At 43.7% G+C, this 18,315-nt stretch overlaps 1 protein-coding gene and 1 pseudogene across 1 annotated transcript in view; one reads left to right on the top strand and one right to left on the bottom strand.

The window, feature by feature from the left end:
* Positions 1 to 18,315, top strand: part of IGFBP7 (insulin like growth factor binding protein 7) — a 74,537-nt gene that overhangs the window by 27,736 nt on the left and 28,486 nt on the right. The window lies entirely within an intron of this gene.
* On the bottom strand, positions 13,364 to 14,378 carry LOC137223744 (protein FAM3C-like; annotated as a pseudogene).

Below are 18,315 nucleotides of genomic sequence, written 5' to 3'. Positions count from 1 at the left end.
GATGTGACTAATACTGAATGTGACTTCAGACTCTGCACGTCCAGACAACTTCTGATAAACATTTAAACAGAGGTCAAGAATGTTTTCCTTTCTGAGGGGAAACTATGCAGTCTATGGTGTGAGTGGGAGGGAGTAGAGGGGAATAAATCTAAACATCAGCTTCCTCCTTCCATAATTCTTAAGCATTTTAGCAGCAACCATTTTTAATACTCTGACAGGCTTTCCTACTTAGGACCCATAGATGGGTGCTTGCCAGAAGAAGAGAGAGATGGAAAAGGTGAAGATCCAGCAATTCCAAAGTGATTACCAAGCAAGTTTGGAGCTACGCAGGGCAATTAGGGCCGGTTTCCCTGTTTCCCACCCTCAGACCACGAGTGCCCTGAAACGTATGCCCTCAAGGCACAATTTAAGTACCCGGTTGGGATGCTCCCTTCCTTTGCTGACAAAAGGGGGAAGCTCTGTAGAGGAAATGGGCGTTGACTTCTGGGGGAGGAAAGGTGAGTTGGTCCAGATGGGACTTCTCAGCATCCTCAGCCCACCCGAGGAATTCTGGGGCGTTGGCCCAGGACAGGGAGCAGAGATTGAAGAGCAGAGAGCCAGCATAGATGTCCCCTTCACAGGGGAAAAGAAAGCAGCATAGTTTCTGTGACCCAAAGGGCTTTCACTGGTAGTGCAAATACAGTGTCTTGAGCACTTCCCTGCCCATGGGCTGTTTGGTTTGTCTCCTTACATTTCCTGGATGCGTGTGTGTTGAGGGAAGGAGATGTAGGTAAAGACTGGCATTCTGTCTCCCCTGTACTAAATAAAAAGCAAGAAGAATAAATGTCAGTCAGCAAGCTCCCTCTCAATGGGAGGAGGGAATTCAGTATTGGAAGAAGAGACGTTGATGTCAACTTTAGTGAAACCCTTCATGTATCTGAAATCAAAGTTCTTTTGAATATGTCAGCTTCAGTTATTTCAGCCATTACCTCTGTGGCCGGGAGCACTGAGGACCAATGTAGGTAGAATGCAATTGTGTCAGTTACTCACTGTTGAGTTTGTTTGTTTGTTTTTGCGGTACTCGGGCCTCTCGCTGTTGTGGCCTCTCCCGTTGCGGAGCACAGGCTCCGGACGCGCAGGCTCAGCAGCCATGGCTCACGGGCCCAGCTGCTCCGCGGCATGTGGGATCTTCCCGGATCGGAGCACGAACCCGCGTCCCCTGCATCGGCAGGTGGACTCTCAACCACTGCGCCACCGGGGAAGCCCACTTACTGTTGAGTTTTAAGCAGGTGGAGATCTCATTTTGAAGTCATGACTGTGGACTCATGGAGTATTCCCATACTCCATTTTAGACATGAGAGAGAACTTTACTTTAAAAAGCTAGTCTTCAGAAAGCACATCCACTTGTTTGTTGATTTGTTTCTTCATGTAGTCATTCATTAATTCATACATTCAAGTGCCCTCCAAGCCCTATGGTGGGCTCTGGGGGGATGGAATGGGCCATGTCAATGGGCCATTACTCAGGATGAAAGTTCTAGAGTTAAACGTACCATAGAATCCTGGCCCTGCTACGGATACGCTCTGTGCAAGGTATTTAACCTCTCAGAGCCTCTGATTTCTCACCTGAAAATGGGACTAATAAGCATAAACACCTCATTGGATTCCTGTGAGAGTTACCTGAAATAACATGAGAGAACCTGCACTGTTCCTGGAATATAATAAGCTCAGTACGTGGTGGTAGAGGCAGTATTAGAGGTTATGGTAAGGATAGTAGTAATTTCTGTTATTAGCGATTACTACTATTAATGAGACCAAGAGCACAAGAGTGAGAGAGCAAAGCAAAAGTGATAGGTTTCAGCAGGCGAGAGATTGCTGGACAGGAGAGGACTTGTGGGCTTTCTTTCCCTTGAGCTCTATTAGTTTTTTCAATGACATCTTAGTGGAGAAATTTGGAAATTCCTTTCCCTTTGCCTTCCATTTTCTATTACATTCCTGAAAACCGAAGCTTTGGTACAGCATTCAGCTGGAAGCTACATCCCAGCATTTGCATTGACCTTAGAGTGCTTAAGGTAATTATTCTGTCAATTATTTGACTTTTTAAAGTGTGCTTACCTTGAAGAACCTCTGCAAAGGAGGACCATGTTAATGTGTAACATGGAGATAAGCAGGGTGCTGCTACATTTTATTTCTTTTTTCTTTTTTCCTGGCTGTTCAACTGGAAAACTGAAATGGTTCTATTTGCATCTCATAGGGCAGTGTTGAAAGGTGGGGATGAAAGAGCTTTTACTCATGAAGTACAGCAGAATGTGAATTTTTGCAACACGAATTGCAAGGAATCACCTGCAATTTGTTTTGGTTTTAAGAGAAAAAAGGAAATTACAAGGCAATGTAATACCTTGCTTGAAAAAGTGACAAGACAGCAGAGAGGATACTCTTGAGTTGAACCGAGTAGCTGTGTGCATCTGTTGTAGATGGAATGAGTGGTCCCTACTTGCATGGAGAGCAAGGTCATTTTTCTTACCCTAAAGAGAGGGCGTTAACCATCGGTGCTAGAGGAAACGTGGAACAGGAAGGAACGAGCAACTGCAGCAGGAGGCCTGAGTTGAGCCCAGGAGGGTTGGGGACCCTGTGGGCGGGAGCCAGCTGCACCCATGTGGCAGCTCCCGGGCCAGCAGGCGATGGTGGGAACTTTCTGTTGTTAGAGAAACCACCTCCGCATCATCTAAGTGCATTTCTGAAATGCCTGACTGTGCTCAGGGCTCTGTAAGCTCAGGATTAGCCAGCCCTCCAGGGACCTGGTCTGCATCACTAGCAAAGATCAGAGGAACTTGGTAGAGCCATTTTTTGAAGGAAAAAAACAACCCTAAACCCACAAGTGAATGGAAATGCATATTTATATCACTGGGCCGTCAAAGGTCAGGGTGTTTTGTGGGGAGGGAGAGAAATTGGTGATTAGGAATGAACTCTGGAATGTAAAGCTAGAAGATCTGTGGCGAAGACGGAGGAGAGGAGACTGAAGGCAAACACTGGATCTTGTACCACGTTTTCATCAGCTGCAGCAAGTAGTTGACTGCACATGGGTTAGCTGATATGTCGAGGCAGAATTTTAGGTTGCCTGGAAGGTCATATGGGACAGTGGTTAGGAGCTTGGGCTCTAGAACCAAATTGCCTGGTTTGGAATCCCACCTCTACCATTTATAAGCCTCGCGACTCTAGGCAAATCACTCAGCTTTCCTGTGCCTCCGGTGTCTCCTCTTGTGACATGGGAGGCAGCCCCAACCTCACAGAGTGGTTGACAGGGTTAGATTAGTTACACACCTGAATGCCCACGGTGAGCAGTCAATGAATAGGCGTAGCTGTTGGTGTGAGTGGCCATTGGTGGGGAGGTGGGGGGCAGGACTGAGTTGAGGGGAAACAATTAGCATGAAATAGGATAACAGAGTATATGGTGGTTAGAAACTAGGAAAGTCACTGGGTCCAGCTTCCTCCTTAACCAGGAAAACAAATCCTAGTCCACTTTAAAATAATTAATTTGAAATCATAAATAACAGTGACCGTTTATGGAGTACTCACTGTGTGCCAGACAGCATGGGAAGCCCTGTGCACACATCCTAACAATCCCGTGGGCCCTGGTACTTATTATTACACCATTTTTATCAATGAGAAAACTGAGGCTCAAAATGTTAGGTAACTTACCCAACATCACCTAGATCTGTCTGAATCCAGAGATTATGTTCACAACACAGCAGTTCTGTTCCCTTTGCTTTCCATTTTCTATCACATTCCTGAAGACTAAAGCTTCAGGACAGATTTCAACTGTCAGGACAGATTTCAACTGAAGGCTGCATCCCAGCACGTGCATTGGACCTGGAGTGCCAGGGTCATTGTTCTGTCAATTATTTGACTTTTTTTTTTAATAAATTTATTTATTACTTTATTTTTGGTTGTATTGGGTCTTCGTTGCTGCACGCTGGCTTTCTCTAGTTGCGGCGAGCGGGGGCTACTCTTGGTTGCAGTGTGCGGGCTTCTCATTGCAGTGGCTTCTCTTGTTGCGGAGCGCAGGCTCTAGGCACGCGGGCTTTCCAGTAGTTGTGGCACATAGGCTCAGTAGTTGTGGCTTGCGGGCTCTAGAGCACAGGCTCAGTAGTTGTGGCTTGCGGGCTCTAGAGCACAGGCTCAGTAGTTGTGGCGCACGGGCTTAGTTGCTCCGCAGCATGTGGGATCTTCCTGGACCAGGGCTCGAACCCGTATCCCCTGCATTGGCAGGTGGATTCTTAACCACTGCGCCACCAGGGATGTCCCTATTTGACTTTTTAAAGTGTGCTTTCCTTGGAGAACCTCTGCAAAGAGAGGACTGATTTATTGTGTTCTATGGTCCCATTGAAGCAAATATTTCATACCCATGAATACATGCCTTATTTTGTTTTGTTCTGTGTAAATCCAGGCACCATATTTTGAAAAATACTTTAATTCTATTAATCTGGAGTAAATCATTTCCCAGTTCTTGGTTAGCTATTTAAAAGAAACGATAATATTAAGTAATAAAAAATTTTCCTTTGGAATCAATCCATCGTTTGATTGGATCTGATTGAAATTGTGAATAAAATGAAGAATCCATCCCTGACAACTCTCAGCCTTTGCTCATCCATGCATGGATGCATTTGAAATTGTTAGAGATCCTTAACTGCTGACAAACGCTGTGTTACCCTGACTTTAAATATGCGATGCGTCTTTGATCTTAGTGCTTCCTTTGGGAGTGAGTAACATCAAGACTCCTCATTCCCTGACATGGCATCCCTTCAGATGGTAGAAGATATTTAACAGGTAGTCCCCCACCCCAGGCATCTCTTCTTTAAGCTAAACACCCACATCACCTTCTGTGTTGGTTTTCAGACCCCACACCAGTCTTTGACGGGTGGTTAAGAGTTTGAACAAGATCCAGGGCTGCAGGACTGACCGGATCAATACAGAACACACTGCAGCCACAGGGTCACACAAATGCAGACCCAGACAGATGGCCTCCAGCCTCCTAGCCTCACTGATGTCATGGTAGACTCCATGGTTAAATAATAAAGAAAGGGTGATAAGCAGAAGCCAACTAGAAGGGTTTCCCCAAACTGTTTCTGAGTGGTCCGTGATAGAGACTTCGAGTCATTGCTATCGTTTGTATTTCACGTGAGAGTTCCTCATGTGGGTTCTAACAAAAGGATCCTTGACATTCAAGATTTGTGTGGACTGTTGCTCAATTCTCAGGCACAAGTTCTAAAAGTGAAAAGCTGTTCCTTCTTTTCATAAGAGGGGGCATTTGTAGCTATGTTTATCACAGATCCATGTTACAAATAGACAGGGGTGCATGGAGAGGGAGACGTTTAAAGTCACATATTGAGATCATCAGGTGGCTCCCTTTGATCTAACTCCTACATTGCTCTGCTTTGTGTCCACCCTTTTTTCTCAGATGTGAAATTGTTGGGCTTTATTTTTCCACTTGTCAAATTCTCTTCAGCTTTTTAGCTGCTGTGTTGAACTCTTCTTTTCCTTAAAGGCATTTGGTTATTTTTTAAATGTTTTTGCTTTACTGAAGGTTAATGTGCTTTTCATGGTTTTATAGTTACCTTGCAGAAATCTCATTAGAAAAGCACTTTAATATATTACTTGGCAACCAGACATCTGACAGTGTTCTAGTTCATTAGTTAGGAAACCTCCCCAGGCTTGGAGGAACGGACATTCCTCTGTGAATTGGGAAGCTTTGATCACTCCAGCAGGGGCCAGGGTTTATTTTAATGCATTTGAGGGGGAAGGGGAAGAGGTACTCTAAATCTGGCAAAATAAAAATAACACTGATTAAGAAAACAATGAAACATTCTCGAAAAAGAATTGCACTTTATTTAATATTATTCTGTGGTATCTCCTGAGTCCTTTGAAGACAGGACTTGCTTTAGAAAATGGGTCTCTTTCTGTGGCAAGAGCCTAGTTAAACAGACTCACTCCAGATCACAGATCACATTGAAATGATCCTAATGAGGGTAGACTTTTCAAAGCTATATTCATTTTACCATGAATAAATGGATTCAAGTCTTATTCGTGGGTTTTTAATTTTCAACTTTGAATTTGCAAACTCTCAAATTCCTTCAAAGCTATGGTGTGCAGAGAAGGATCTGACTAATAGGATTGCTTTATTTTTAAAGAAAGATGCCCTTTAGCACAGCACTGGGCTTTGAAATGTGATCAGTCAAGGGTCCAACAGGCAAGGATTTCCCACATGACACTGTTTCTTGTTGAGTTCCAACCAGATTTAATGTCTCTCATACAAAAAAGCTACCGGGAGGGCTTCTAGTGTATTCAAAGTAGATAATGCTATATTGTTTCAACACAGAGTATACCAAATGAAGTACAAGTTCCTGAAGCAGGGCAATACTTGGATGCTGGTGACTTTTTTTTTTTTTTAAGGAGCTGTATCTTTTTTCTTTTAATTGAAAGACTTGAAGCAAGCTGTCTGAAAAGGTGTTTTTTTGTTTTTGTTTTTGTTTTTGCACGATACGCGGGCCTCTCACTGTTGTGGCCTCTCCCATTGCGGAGCACAGGCTCTGGACGCGCAGGCTTAGCAGCCATGGCTTACGGGCCCAGCCACTCCACGGCATGTGGGATCTTCCCGGACCGGGGCACGAACCCGTGTCCCCTGCATCGGCAGGCGGACTCTCAACCACTGCGCCACCAGGGAAACCCTGAAAAGGTGTTTTTTAAAAAAAAAAACAAAAAAAAGGGCTCAGTTATTAGAATGGTATAAATAGGGCAGCAAGCAAATGGTCGTATGAAAGGAGGGCCTCCTCCTTTATCGAGAGATAAAGGAAAAGGAATGGAGCATTTTGGCAAGAGTGACATTAAGCCGCTGAAGTAAGGTTGGAGAGGAAACTGGAGCTTCCTGCATAGTGACAGACATAAATGAAAGAATCATGTAGTGCTTTTCGGCTTGCCTGATTGACAAGCAGAACCCAGTTGCCAATGATGGCTCACTTTCACCTTTTCATACCTTCCAAGGCAGGTAGGAGAGAGGGAGGGACGGGCAGAAACAATAAATGGTTTAGTTCTGTGTTAGAGGTGCATTTTCCAAAGAAAATGCAGTTTGGAGATCTGTGTGCTCAGACCAGGACCCGCTGTGTGAGTCACTGGCCTCAGGCAGGTTACTGAGTAGCCATACACACACACACACTGTGTTTCCTCATCTCTGTGCATTAGGGGTCACAGAGGCTCTCAACCGACTCCACAGCTCTGTGCTGCGGGTCAGGTAAGATAACACAGTTTAGAAAGTTCTCCACAAATGGGCAGTGATGGTGGGGCAAGCTGGAGGTGGTGATGATGACTCTGATGTCTTATCCTGACTGACTCCAAGCCTGGCCAGTTCCTTCGCAGCCGTGAAAGCTCATGGGGCTACTCAGAAGGCCCATCTTATTGCCCCTTCTGATCCAGAGGCCCTAGTTCTCAGGCAGTTCTGGCTTTCTTTATAACCACCTCCCTTCCCGCAGCAAGGGTTCACAATCCGCAGAGAAAAGCTGTTCAAGACAAGACCTCTTAAGCAGGCTCAAAGTTTTTTTTTTTTTTAAATTTATTTATTCATTTATTTATTTTTGGCTGTGTTGGGTCTTCGTTTCTGTGCGAGGGCTTTCTCTAGTTGTGGCAAGGGGGGGCCACTCTTCATCACGGTGCACGGGCCTCTCACTGTCGCGGCCTCTCTTGCTGCGGAGCACAGGCTCCAGACGCACAGAGCTCAGTATTTATGGCTCACGGGCCCAGTTGCTCCGTGGCACGTGGGATCTTCCCAGACCAGGGCTCGAACCCGTGTCCCCTGCATTGGCAGGCAGACTCTCAACCACTGCGCCACCAGGGAAGCCCCAGGCTCAAAGTTTTGAAAGCCACTGTGGACCTGCCTTCCTGAGTCCCCAGATATTCCCCCGCGCCAAGTACAGTCGGCCCTCCAAATCCATGGGCTTTTCATCCTCAGTATACCCACAGCCAACTGTATTCATCGCACGGCGCCATTCTATATAAGGAGCTTGAGCATCTGTGGATTTTGGTATCCGTGAGTATTCCTGGATCCAAACCCCTGCAGATATTGAGGGAAGACAGTATGCACAACACCAGTGTGGCTCCCTTACACCTGTCATGATATTGACCCAGCCCAGCCCCCTCTGCTGGGCTGGGAGCCAGGACTGTGGGCGGGGAGGGGGATGGCCCAGCGTGTGCTGTTAGAGGATCCTGCCCACTGAGGGACCACCCAGGAAAAACCAAGGGAAGCTGTCTTACCTCGTGTGTGTTGGAACCCGCCAGCGTTGGAATCTGGAGTCGCTTAGTCTAAGCCTGAATGATCAAGAACCGGGGACAGTGCCAGACTGAAAGCGAACATTTGTTTGTCAGCACAGACAGAGGAAGGAAATAGGCCTGCTAAATGTAACAGCCCCAGTAGGCCTCCTACTGACTGGTCCTTCTCTTACCCACGCAGAACTCGCCTGATTTGATGAGACATGTATGTACTCAATAGCAGCATGGAACATAGTGTTTGACTAGAAGAGGCTTTCCAAAGGCTAGAGCAAGAAAGAGGAACATTCTTTGTAAGTTCCAAGCTAGTGTTTCGTACCCCGGAGATACAAGAAATGGTGCCTTCAGTAGGACCTAGAGTTATGCCTTGATCAGCATCAGTTTTGGCCAAAATGTACTCCTGCTGCAGCTTGTACTGATTCACACACTTCCTCCAGCTAGGTTTCACCACTGCCACATGCACAAGGACCGAGGGGCTTCCTTAACTAGGTGAGCCTGGTGTGTTTAGAGCAGAAGAAATAGCATGTAGTGAAAAACGAACACGTGCAGGGAGAGCCCATCTGCAGAAAAATTGGCCTTTTTAATGAGCAGTTTTGTTTCAGTACATTCTTTAATACATTGTGTTGTACTGTTCAGCATGGATCTTCAAGATCGATCACATTTGTTTTTCAGGAGGAATCAATCTTAACCAAATAGAAAAATGCACTGAGGCCCCCCTGTGTTCGTTGCTCATTGCTCCTCCCCCAAATCTGTGAGCCGGCTCAAGGGGTCTGAGGCATTCAGAAGAGAAGCATTCTTATTTAAACTTCTGGTGGTTCATTTTGCATGTTTTTGAGGCCGATTATGGTCTCACAGAGGTTCAGGCCCACAGTCAGAGATTGAGAAACTTCCATCATTATAAATGTGGCCTGTGGCGCCCACCTCATTTTAACTAGAGCTTAACGCAAAGGAGTGATTGGGGCCTGACTTCTGCCTCCTACAAACTAATCTTTTTCAATGGTGTGCACTTCTTTCTGTCCCCCAAAGGGATTTGTTAAATGTGATTTTCAGCGGGAAATGCGCTTTTTTTTATCTGTTAGCCATAATGGAAATGCATAGATAAACAGAATCTGTGTGAATATAGTCAGATTTGGGAGTGGGAGACAGGATAGGGGAAACAAAGATAGGAAAAGCTATGTCAAACATGAAATGAGGGGCAGGACAGGAATAAAGACGCAGACGTAGAGAATGGACTTGAAGACATGGGGAGGGGAAAGGGTCAGCTGGGACGAAGTGAGAGAGTGGCATGGACATATATACACTACCAAATGTAAGATAGATAGCTAGTGGGAAGCAGCCACATAGCACAGGGAGATCAGCTCAGTGCTTTGTGACCACCTAGAGGGGTGGGTTAGGGAGGGTGGGAGGGAGATGCAAGAGGGAAGAGATGTGGGGGCATACGTATATGTATAGCTGATTCAGTCTGTTATAAAGCAGAAACTAACACAACATTGTAAAGCAATTAACCTCCAACAAAGATGTTAAAAACCAAACATGAAATGAGTATCTACGTGATTTTCATTTTTATTTAAACCAGCCTCCTCTTTATAAAATTTATTTCTTAATAAGATAACATGGTACAGTGAGTATGATCGGCATTTTGAAGAGAAAACATCTTACTGTGGAAGGACTTCTAGAAGAAAGAAAGACTCACCTAAGATTCCTGCAGGAAATCTAAAGAGAACTCCTGGTGGCGGACCTCCCATCTGTGTTTTGTGGTGAGGGACCATAAACAACCCAGAGAGAGAGAGAGAGATCCCAGTAACTGGAAGTTCCCCTGTGGCCCCGCCTCTGCTTCCTGCCCAGCTTCCGCTCATTTGCCATCTTCATTCTTCTCTTCTGCTCCGTCCAGCCCCACAGATGGTCCAAGAGACTCAGAGGGGCCTTCAGGCTTCTACACCAATTTGAGTTTCCCTCCTGGGCAAGTCAGTGTGTCTCATGGTAATATTCTGTCCTGAAACCATACAAGGAGAGGATATAACAGTCTCTGTCACTCCTGGAGGAAAGCCTGAGAGTGGTGGCCTGGAGGAAGCCCCCCGCCCTGGACCCTACTGTAATGTCTGGGCAAGAGGCTCAGAACATTCTCTAGTCTTGGCTAGAAAGGCTTCCTTAGAGCTTTGGCTTTTCTCTCATGTCCTTCAGATGGATTCTGCACACCAGAATGGCAAATTGAAAAGCTTCACAGAATTAGCTTTTAATGTTAAAAACAAAAGAAAAAAAGCAAGTTGAGGAATGATGGAAGCGAAAGCACATTCCAGCTGTCAGACAACTTGGAGAGCATTAGTGGATGTTCTAAATTTAAACATAATTTGGCCCTTTCTCCTTTTCCATATAACACCCGAAGTTTCCTTTCACTTCCCTCCCTGCCTTCCACTAACCCCATTCCTGGTTTACTACATGGCGATGATAATTATGTATATGCATCCTGAAAATTTAACCCTTCATGTGCCATTTCCTCTCTTTCGATATTTTTTCCTTTTTTGTGGAAAATGATATAACAGAAACTTGCCATCTGCATGTTCTTCACTTTTTTAAAAAAAATAAATTTATTGGGCTTCCCTGGTGGCACAGTGGTTGAGAGTCCGCCTGCCGATGCAGGGGACACAGGTTCGTGACCCGGTACGGGAAGATCCCACATGCCGCGGAGCGGCTGGGCCCGTGAGCCATGGCCGCTGAGCCTGCGCGTCCGGAGTCTGTGCTCCGCAACGGGAGGGGCCACAACAGTGAGAGGCCCGCGTACCGCAAAAAAAAATTATTTATTTATTTTTGGCTGCGTTGGGTCTTCGTTGCTGCACACGGGCTTTCTCTAGTTGTGGTGAGCGGGGGCTACTCTTAGTTGCGTTGCGCGGGCTTCTTGTTTTGAAAGAACAGTGATAAACTTTAATCAAATTAAAGTCAGGAATATAAAGATTCTACCTCAATTTTTCTTTAATTTCCCACATATCACTTATTTTCCTACTGTCTTTGCTGAATTTTAACAGTCTGGGACAGCCTCTATGATTACAAATAAAAAAATACACATCCATAAGTCCTTCAACACCATTAAAAGAAACCAAAGTGTCAATGCCAAATTTCTGATTTTAATGAAAATTCTGAACATTAAAGGAGCATTGCTGCATTTACAATGCTGATTTTTAAAAGCTATCTGAAAATAAAATACAGTAAAATTATTGCTTCCCAAAGTTATGTTGACATAATCTATACAAGGCAGAATTGAAACAATAGCATACTGCATGAAAACAGTTACATAACCGATCTTTATCCCTTCTTTTGGCATTTTATACAGCTCTACAAAGCTATCACGTGATAGTCCTTATCTTGAAAGGGATGTCCTGCCATCTAGATACTTAAATTCTATCCATGTTTAGATATAGCCTGAGGATATTAGTGTGTTTACCCATAGGAATGACTTTAATTTTGCATGTTAAGCAGTACAGTACACGCTTGACAAATCTGTGTGAAGTTCTATAGGCATATCACTTTGCCAGATAATACCAAAAAATTCACAGTGTAAAACCAAGAGTAGTTATTCTCATTATTTAAAAAGAAAAAAGCAACACTTATTTCACAATCCCTGGACCTGTAAAATAGCCATTCTTTTAATTTACAGAATTGAGGGAAGTATTTTAAATGTCAGAACACACATGCCGAATGTGATTTAGTGTATCAGCACCAAAAATCTGAAAAGTCTACAAAAATTGTTAGGTGTGTAAGGTGCATACATGAATTATATTCAGTTTGAGGGAAGAAACGGTGCCCCCAGACGCCCTGATATTTAAGAACTAGCTGAATAACTTTCGCCTTGGTTTATAACAAAATAAAAAATACCGCTTTTAATTTTTCTTATATAAGTCATCTAAAATTAAATCCAAAATTGAAGTGCTGCCTTTTACTGTGAATAGCAGTTTGATTGTTAACATTTTTTATGTTCCAGTTTGACACTTCACACACAACAGATATTAATGCCCTAAAAATATTTTAAAAACTTGAGTCATTTTGTGAACATCTGAAGTTAGATCTCTTATATTTTTATGTAGAGTTGGGTATAAAGTCATTGTGTGTCAAATTATTTTTAAATGTTATCAGTCCCAATCAGTAATTAGGACTTTTTAAAATATGTCATCATCTTTTCAGGCAAAAATTACTATTATGAAGTTAGATGAAAGTAAATACAGAATTTCTTGGTTTACAATCCAAAATTATTATTGTGACATTAAAGCATGCCTCTTTCCAAACCATTTGGTCAATGCTGATGACACTTAAATAAGGAAAACTTAGGCCAGTATTTCTCTAACTATACTGACACGCTGTCCTGAATGACCTACCAAGGCTGGGGAAGGGACCTGGCCTGGTTCCTCAGCTCTGTGAAGTTGCCCCCTCCTGTCTTACTCTAAATAGCTTATACAAAATCAACTTATGCACACTGTTAACACAAAATCCAGCGAGCTACAGCCCTGATGCCACCTACATTTATATATTTACTTTTTACTGTGTACATTAAACAAAGAATTCTGTTGTGCTTTTCACATATTGGATATAAGTCTTCATATTTTATTTCTAGGTTTCTTGGGAAGGGAAGAGAAAGACTAAGAAAAAAGAAATAGAACAGGGGAGTCAGACTGTAAAGTAACATTACACACACAACTGGCCCAATATCTTTTTAATTTAAAAGATACTATCATCAAAAGGTTATATATATTTTAATATATATATTTATATATTTATTTATATATATATTTATAAAAGAAAAGTCTCCTCCCTAAAATCCATATTATCCCATGATAGATTTTCACAGTGACTAGTATATATATATCGATATAGTTTGTTTGTTTGTTTTTGCGGTACGCGGGCCTCTCATTGTTGTGGCCTCTCCCGTTGTGGAGCACAGGCTCCGGACCGCAGGCCCAGCGGCCATGGCTCACGGGCCCAGCCGCTCCGCGGCATGTGGGATCTTCCCGGACTGGGGCACGAACCCGTGTCCCCTGCATCGGCAGGCGGACTCTCAACCACTGCGCCACCAGGGAAGCCCTATATCGACATAGTTTTCAAATCTGTTCAGTTATCCATTGGGTAATGGTTTTAGAATTAAAAGATGCCATTATCATCGCAGTCTGGACATTGTACTATTAGGGAGATGTGCTTAGAAATGGTTCAGTGATTTGCTCATTATGACTATTTACAAAGATGTCTATTTACCTTAGCAATAAATAATCCTGATACCAAAAGAGATAATGGTCACGCACACACCGAGATGGCTGCATGCTCTTAAAATATTTACATGTAGTTTTTTCCGTCAGGACTTTCCCATTAGCAAGTGAAAGTGAGCTCTCTTCAATTTTCTCCACATCAGTCTTGCTTCTGGGGAATGCATCCTTCCATTTCTACAACTTCGGGCCATCCTTCATATTTGTTTGTGTCCTTATTGCTCTTTATGTGCTGTTCAAAAGGCCTTTTTGTCTTAATGCCTTTTCCACAACAGAAGACCCAGTTGTCTCTAAAACCAAGATGAGTAGTAGATGTACTCCCCAGTTCAGCAATGAGCTGCCGGGCCTCATCATTGAGTTTGGTCGCTCCATCATCATATGTTCCCATTAAGACTATTGTTCCATCTTGTATGGCCTTCAGAAACTCAATAAATGAGGCCACATTTCCTCCCCACATGTCAAAATATCTGGTGTCTATTAGATCTCCTGTTTTTCCATTTACCTAGGCAACATTGATTCCTCTTCCAACATTATTCTTAACACCACTCATTAAAACATTCTCCTCCAGGCAGATTTTGGGTCCTACCACACTGGCTGCTCCACTTGCCATTTTAAAAGCAAAATGCTTCTCAGGGCAAGCTTTTGAGATCCCACATTTATACCTGGGAGGTTTTGTGGAATGTGCAACTGCGTCCATTGCTGACCTTGCAAATAGATTTCCTAAACTCGCATCCATTTTTATTTCAAATGCTTGAGAAATAACATAGAATGTCAGTAAAAATACTGCCAGGGCTACCACACCACCAACTTTGCAGCACCTGCTACTCTCATATTTGGTTTTTCAGTCTGTGGTACTTTTCATTAAATAAGCTCTGGCCTCCTGCCTGCCTCTCTGCCTCGTGGGCCCGCTCGCTCCTCCGGCTCCTCCCCGGAGCGCGGGCTTCTCATTGCGGTGGCTTCTCTTGTTGCGGAGCACGGACTCTAGGTGCGCGGGCTTCAGTAGTTGTGGCGTGTGGCCTCAGTAATTGTGGCACGCAGGCTCAGTAGTTGTGGCACACGGGCTTAGTTGCTGCGTGACCTGTGAGATCTTCCCAGACCAGGGCTCGAACCTACGTCCCCTGCATTGGCAGGCGGATTCTCAACCACTGCGCCACCAGGGAAGCCCTGTTCTTCACTTTTGACCCCAATCATGTATTAACGGCTAGAAAGTATTTCAGTCTCCTTATTTTTCTCTGTCATTGCTGATGCATTACTAGGCTCCTCTTATCTGGGTATTAGCTCATTTCTTATCTGAGCCTTCACTGGCTTCTGTTTTGCCTTGATCTCTTGGGCATGATGTCTATAGGTCTTGTCTCTATGGAGAATTAGATAGTAAACTGGCGACAGCAGTCCTTTGATTGGAGCTTAGCTTTTTCAAATGCTCAGATTTTTTTTATTACTTATTTGTACTTTTTTATGGCTAACATTTTTCTGATTCTTTGCCTGAAAGTTTTTTTTTTAATTATTTATTTTTGGCTGCATTGGGTCTTCATTGCTGCGCGCAGGCTTTCTCTAGTTGTGGCGAGCTGGGGCTACTCTTCGTTGAGGTGCACAGGCTTCTCATTGCGGTGGCTTCTCTTGCTGCAGAGCACGGGCTCTAGGCACATGTCAGATGTTTTTTCAAGCATACTTCTTCTGAAACCTCAACATATCTCCAGATCAATGATTCCCAAACTTCTGGGAATTGTAACAACCTATCCTTACGTTTGGTTTGTATGAGATCCTACCTCCCTTTTCACCCTATCAATCCTCCAGGAAGAAGAGAACAACATTTTTTGTTTTTTAATGTAAAAACAAGTAAAAAATTTTTTAGTTTTGAGGGGGCTTGGGGATGACATGACACTCAGTGGTGTATTGGAAAAGGCGTTGCAAAAAAGGAATCACTGCTGTGAATCTTGGAATAAGGTCATTTTAATCTCACTCACTATTTCCTTTTTTTTAAAATTGAGGTAGAAAATGCATAACGTGAAATCTACCCTGTTAACAAATTAAGTGTACATACAGTATTATTAAATATAGGCACATTGGTATACAGCAAATTTCTAGAACTTTCTCATCTTGCAGACACATTGAACAGCAACTCTGCATCTCCCCCACCTCTAGCCCCTGGCAACCACCATTCTACTTTCTGCTTTTATGAGTTTGACAACTTTAGATTCTTCGTGTGAGTGAAATCATGCAACATTTGTTTTTCTATGACTGGCTTATTTCACTTAGGTTAGTGTCCTCAAGGTTCATCCATGTTGTAGTATATGGCAGACTAATCTCACTGTTTCCTAAAGTGTGAATATAAGACCCTTAAGGAAAAAAAAAAGTCTTTTATAGTTTCTATGGGCTGTTTAAGGTTACAAATACTCACAGTTAAGGCTTATGTTTGGGGGATCCTGGGGGGATACAAGGTCCAATTATTTTTTATATAACGATGAAGTAACATAAAAGATTCTAGGAGAGCATGTACAAAGAACAGTCCTTGAAAATGCATATTATCATTATTGCAGTGATCTCCTTGAGACTTAGCCATAATGACCCCAAATCAATAAATGTCCATCCATGAGGACTGTACAAATGTGGGAGGTTTTGTTGTAACCCTTGAGGAAAGAACTGTATGACAAAAACAAAAAACCCTCCTTCTCCAAAAAGAGATTATGATTAATTAAGGGACAACTCTAGTTGACGGTAGAGAAAGCTCAAAGATGTTGTATTAGTTATTTACTGCTACACAATAAATTAGTCCAAAATTTGCAGCCTAAATAAAACAACAATGAATATCTATTATCTCATACAGTTTCCGTGGGTCAGAAATTTGGGACTGGCTTATCTAAATAGTGTTTGGCTTGGGGGTCTCTCGTGAGGTTGCAGTCAAGATGTCGGTGGGGGCTAGTCATCTGAAAGTTTGAAGTTGGAGAATCTGTTTCCAAGTTGGCTCACTCACATGCCTATTGTCCTGAGGACTTAGTTCCTCATCACGTGGACATCTCCATTGCACTGCTTGAGCATCCTAACAACATGGCAACTGGCTTCTTCCAGACCAAGTGATCTGAGAAAAAGCAAGAAGGAAGCTGCAATGCCCTTAACGACGTAGTCTCAGAATTCACATATTGTCACTTCCACCACATTCTTTTCATTAGAATGGAGTCATTAAATCTAGCCCACATTCAAGGGCAGCAGAATTCGGCTCCACCTAAAAAGGGAGGATTTGATAAGGGGATGGGAGACCCATGACACAGAAGGGATGAACAGGATCTGGACCAGATACTCTAGTGATACCTGGAGACAAAGAGAAAGAGAATGTGGACACAAACTCCAATCTGTGGCTGGCATGGGGGCTAGCAGTGGGGGAGGGAACTGGGGAAACAACTGGCCAGCCAAACCAGAGAAATGATACAGGTAAGAGTAGTGGCTTTGACCATGAGCAAGGGTCGATGCTCCAGGCCAGCCCAGGAGCTTGGCACTCCTGGAGGGGAAGTACTTTTCGCCGATATGACTTTCCTTAGCTGTTGCTGAACTTGAACAGTGCTCTCAGGCCTTCTTCACTAGAGATGCTTCTTCAGCTCAGCAAGGAGCTGGCTCAGAACCCAGACTCCACATGGGAGGAGGGCTAACATCTTGGTGCTGTTTGCCTCTGGAGCTGCCCCTTGGAACATGTCCACCTGTTGGCATGTTCAGAACTCCATGCCTTAAGAGTGAGCCCTTTTCTGTTTTCACTATGGAGTTGGATTCCAGGGATGGCCTCTGTGTTTTCTCCAAAGCCTCTTTCTGAAACTGAACTTTTGTTTACCTCAATTGCCCTTCTAGCCTCCTTAGACTGAGTTGACTTGTCTTGATGGATGAATCAGATTCTTGAACTCATCCTTTGTGGCTCCAGTTCTCTTGGCAGAGAACACAGGAAGATCGTTTTTGCTTATGTGCGTGTTTGGGGAGCATTTTTGTCTTCCTTTGTTTTTCTGTCTCAGCCACAACCCGTGGGCGAGCCCAGCACCTGGGACCTTGACAAGCCTCTGTGTGTGCATAGGTTGAGGTCACCTAGGGAGTTCTTCCCAGTATCGTTTGTCATGTCCCCGAATTCCAGAGCAGACTGCAGTTTCCCAAATCCCAGGCTCATGGAAATTGGGGGAATTATTTTTCTGGAGCCAGCTTTATCTTACTTGTCCATGTTCCATTCATGCAAATTGGAAATACTCCCACAACTAAACTGTGTGCCGCCCTTCTGCCTGGGAAATGCAGCTGTTCGTGCTTAATGCTTTTGCTCCGCGCCTTTCTAATCTCTCAGCTTTACACTGTTCAGATGGCAGCCGGCTGATTGAGAACAGATAGTGTTTTTTCTGATTATTAATAAAGTACAAGGAAATGAATTCATACCGTTCTAGTTCTGCTTCTGCCCGCATCCTGGAATGAGTGTAGGCAAATGTCGAACCAGCGCCCCTCCCAAACCTCATCTATAAAATGAGAATTTGGACAAGATGGATCTTAGGGTCCTTCTACATCTAAAGGTCACTGGCTATGTGATAATTTAAGAACATGGAAGTATTAATAGGGTAGGATTTATTTACCACAAGAGGAGAATCTCAGTACTGTCTCCTGTCAACCATCCCACCGGAAAGGGCCTGTCTGTCAGCCGGTGCTTTTCCTCTGCACGTGGAATCAGCAATTCTTCTTTCACGTTTGGAAACAGACTTTAAAGTGGACCTTTTTCACTTAAAACCTCACATAAATGTTTTTAACGTGTTTTAGGGAACTGGGGTTT

Source organism: Pseudorca crassidens, chromosome 4, assembly GCF_039906515.1.
Source record: "Pseudorca crassidens isolate mPseCra1 chromosome 4, mPseCra1.hap1, whole genome shotgun sequence".
NCBI classification, from domain to species: Eukaryota; Metazoa; Chordata; class Mammalia; order Artiodactyla; family Delphinidae; genus Pseudorca; species Pseudorca crassidens.
The sequence above is the reverse complement of the archived record's forward strand: the minus strand, read 5'-3'. Positions and strand labels throughout refer to the sequence as shown.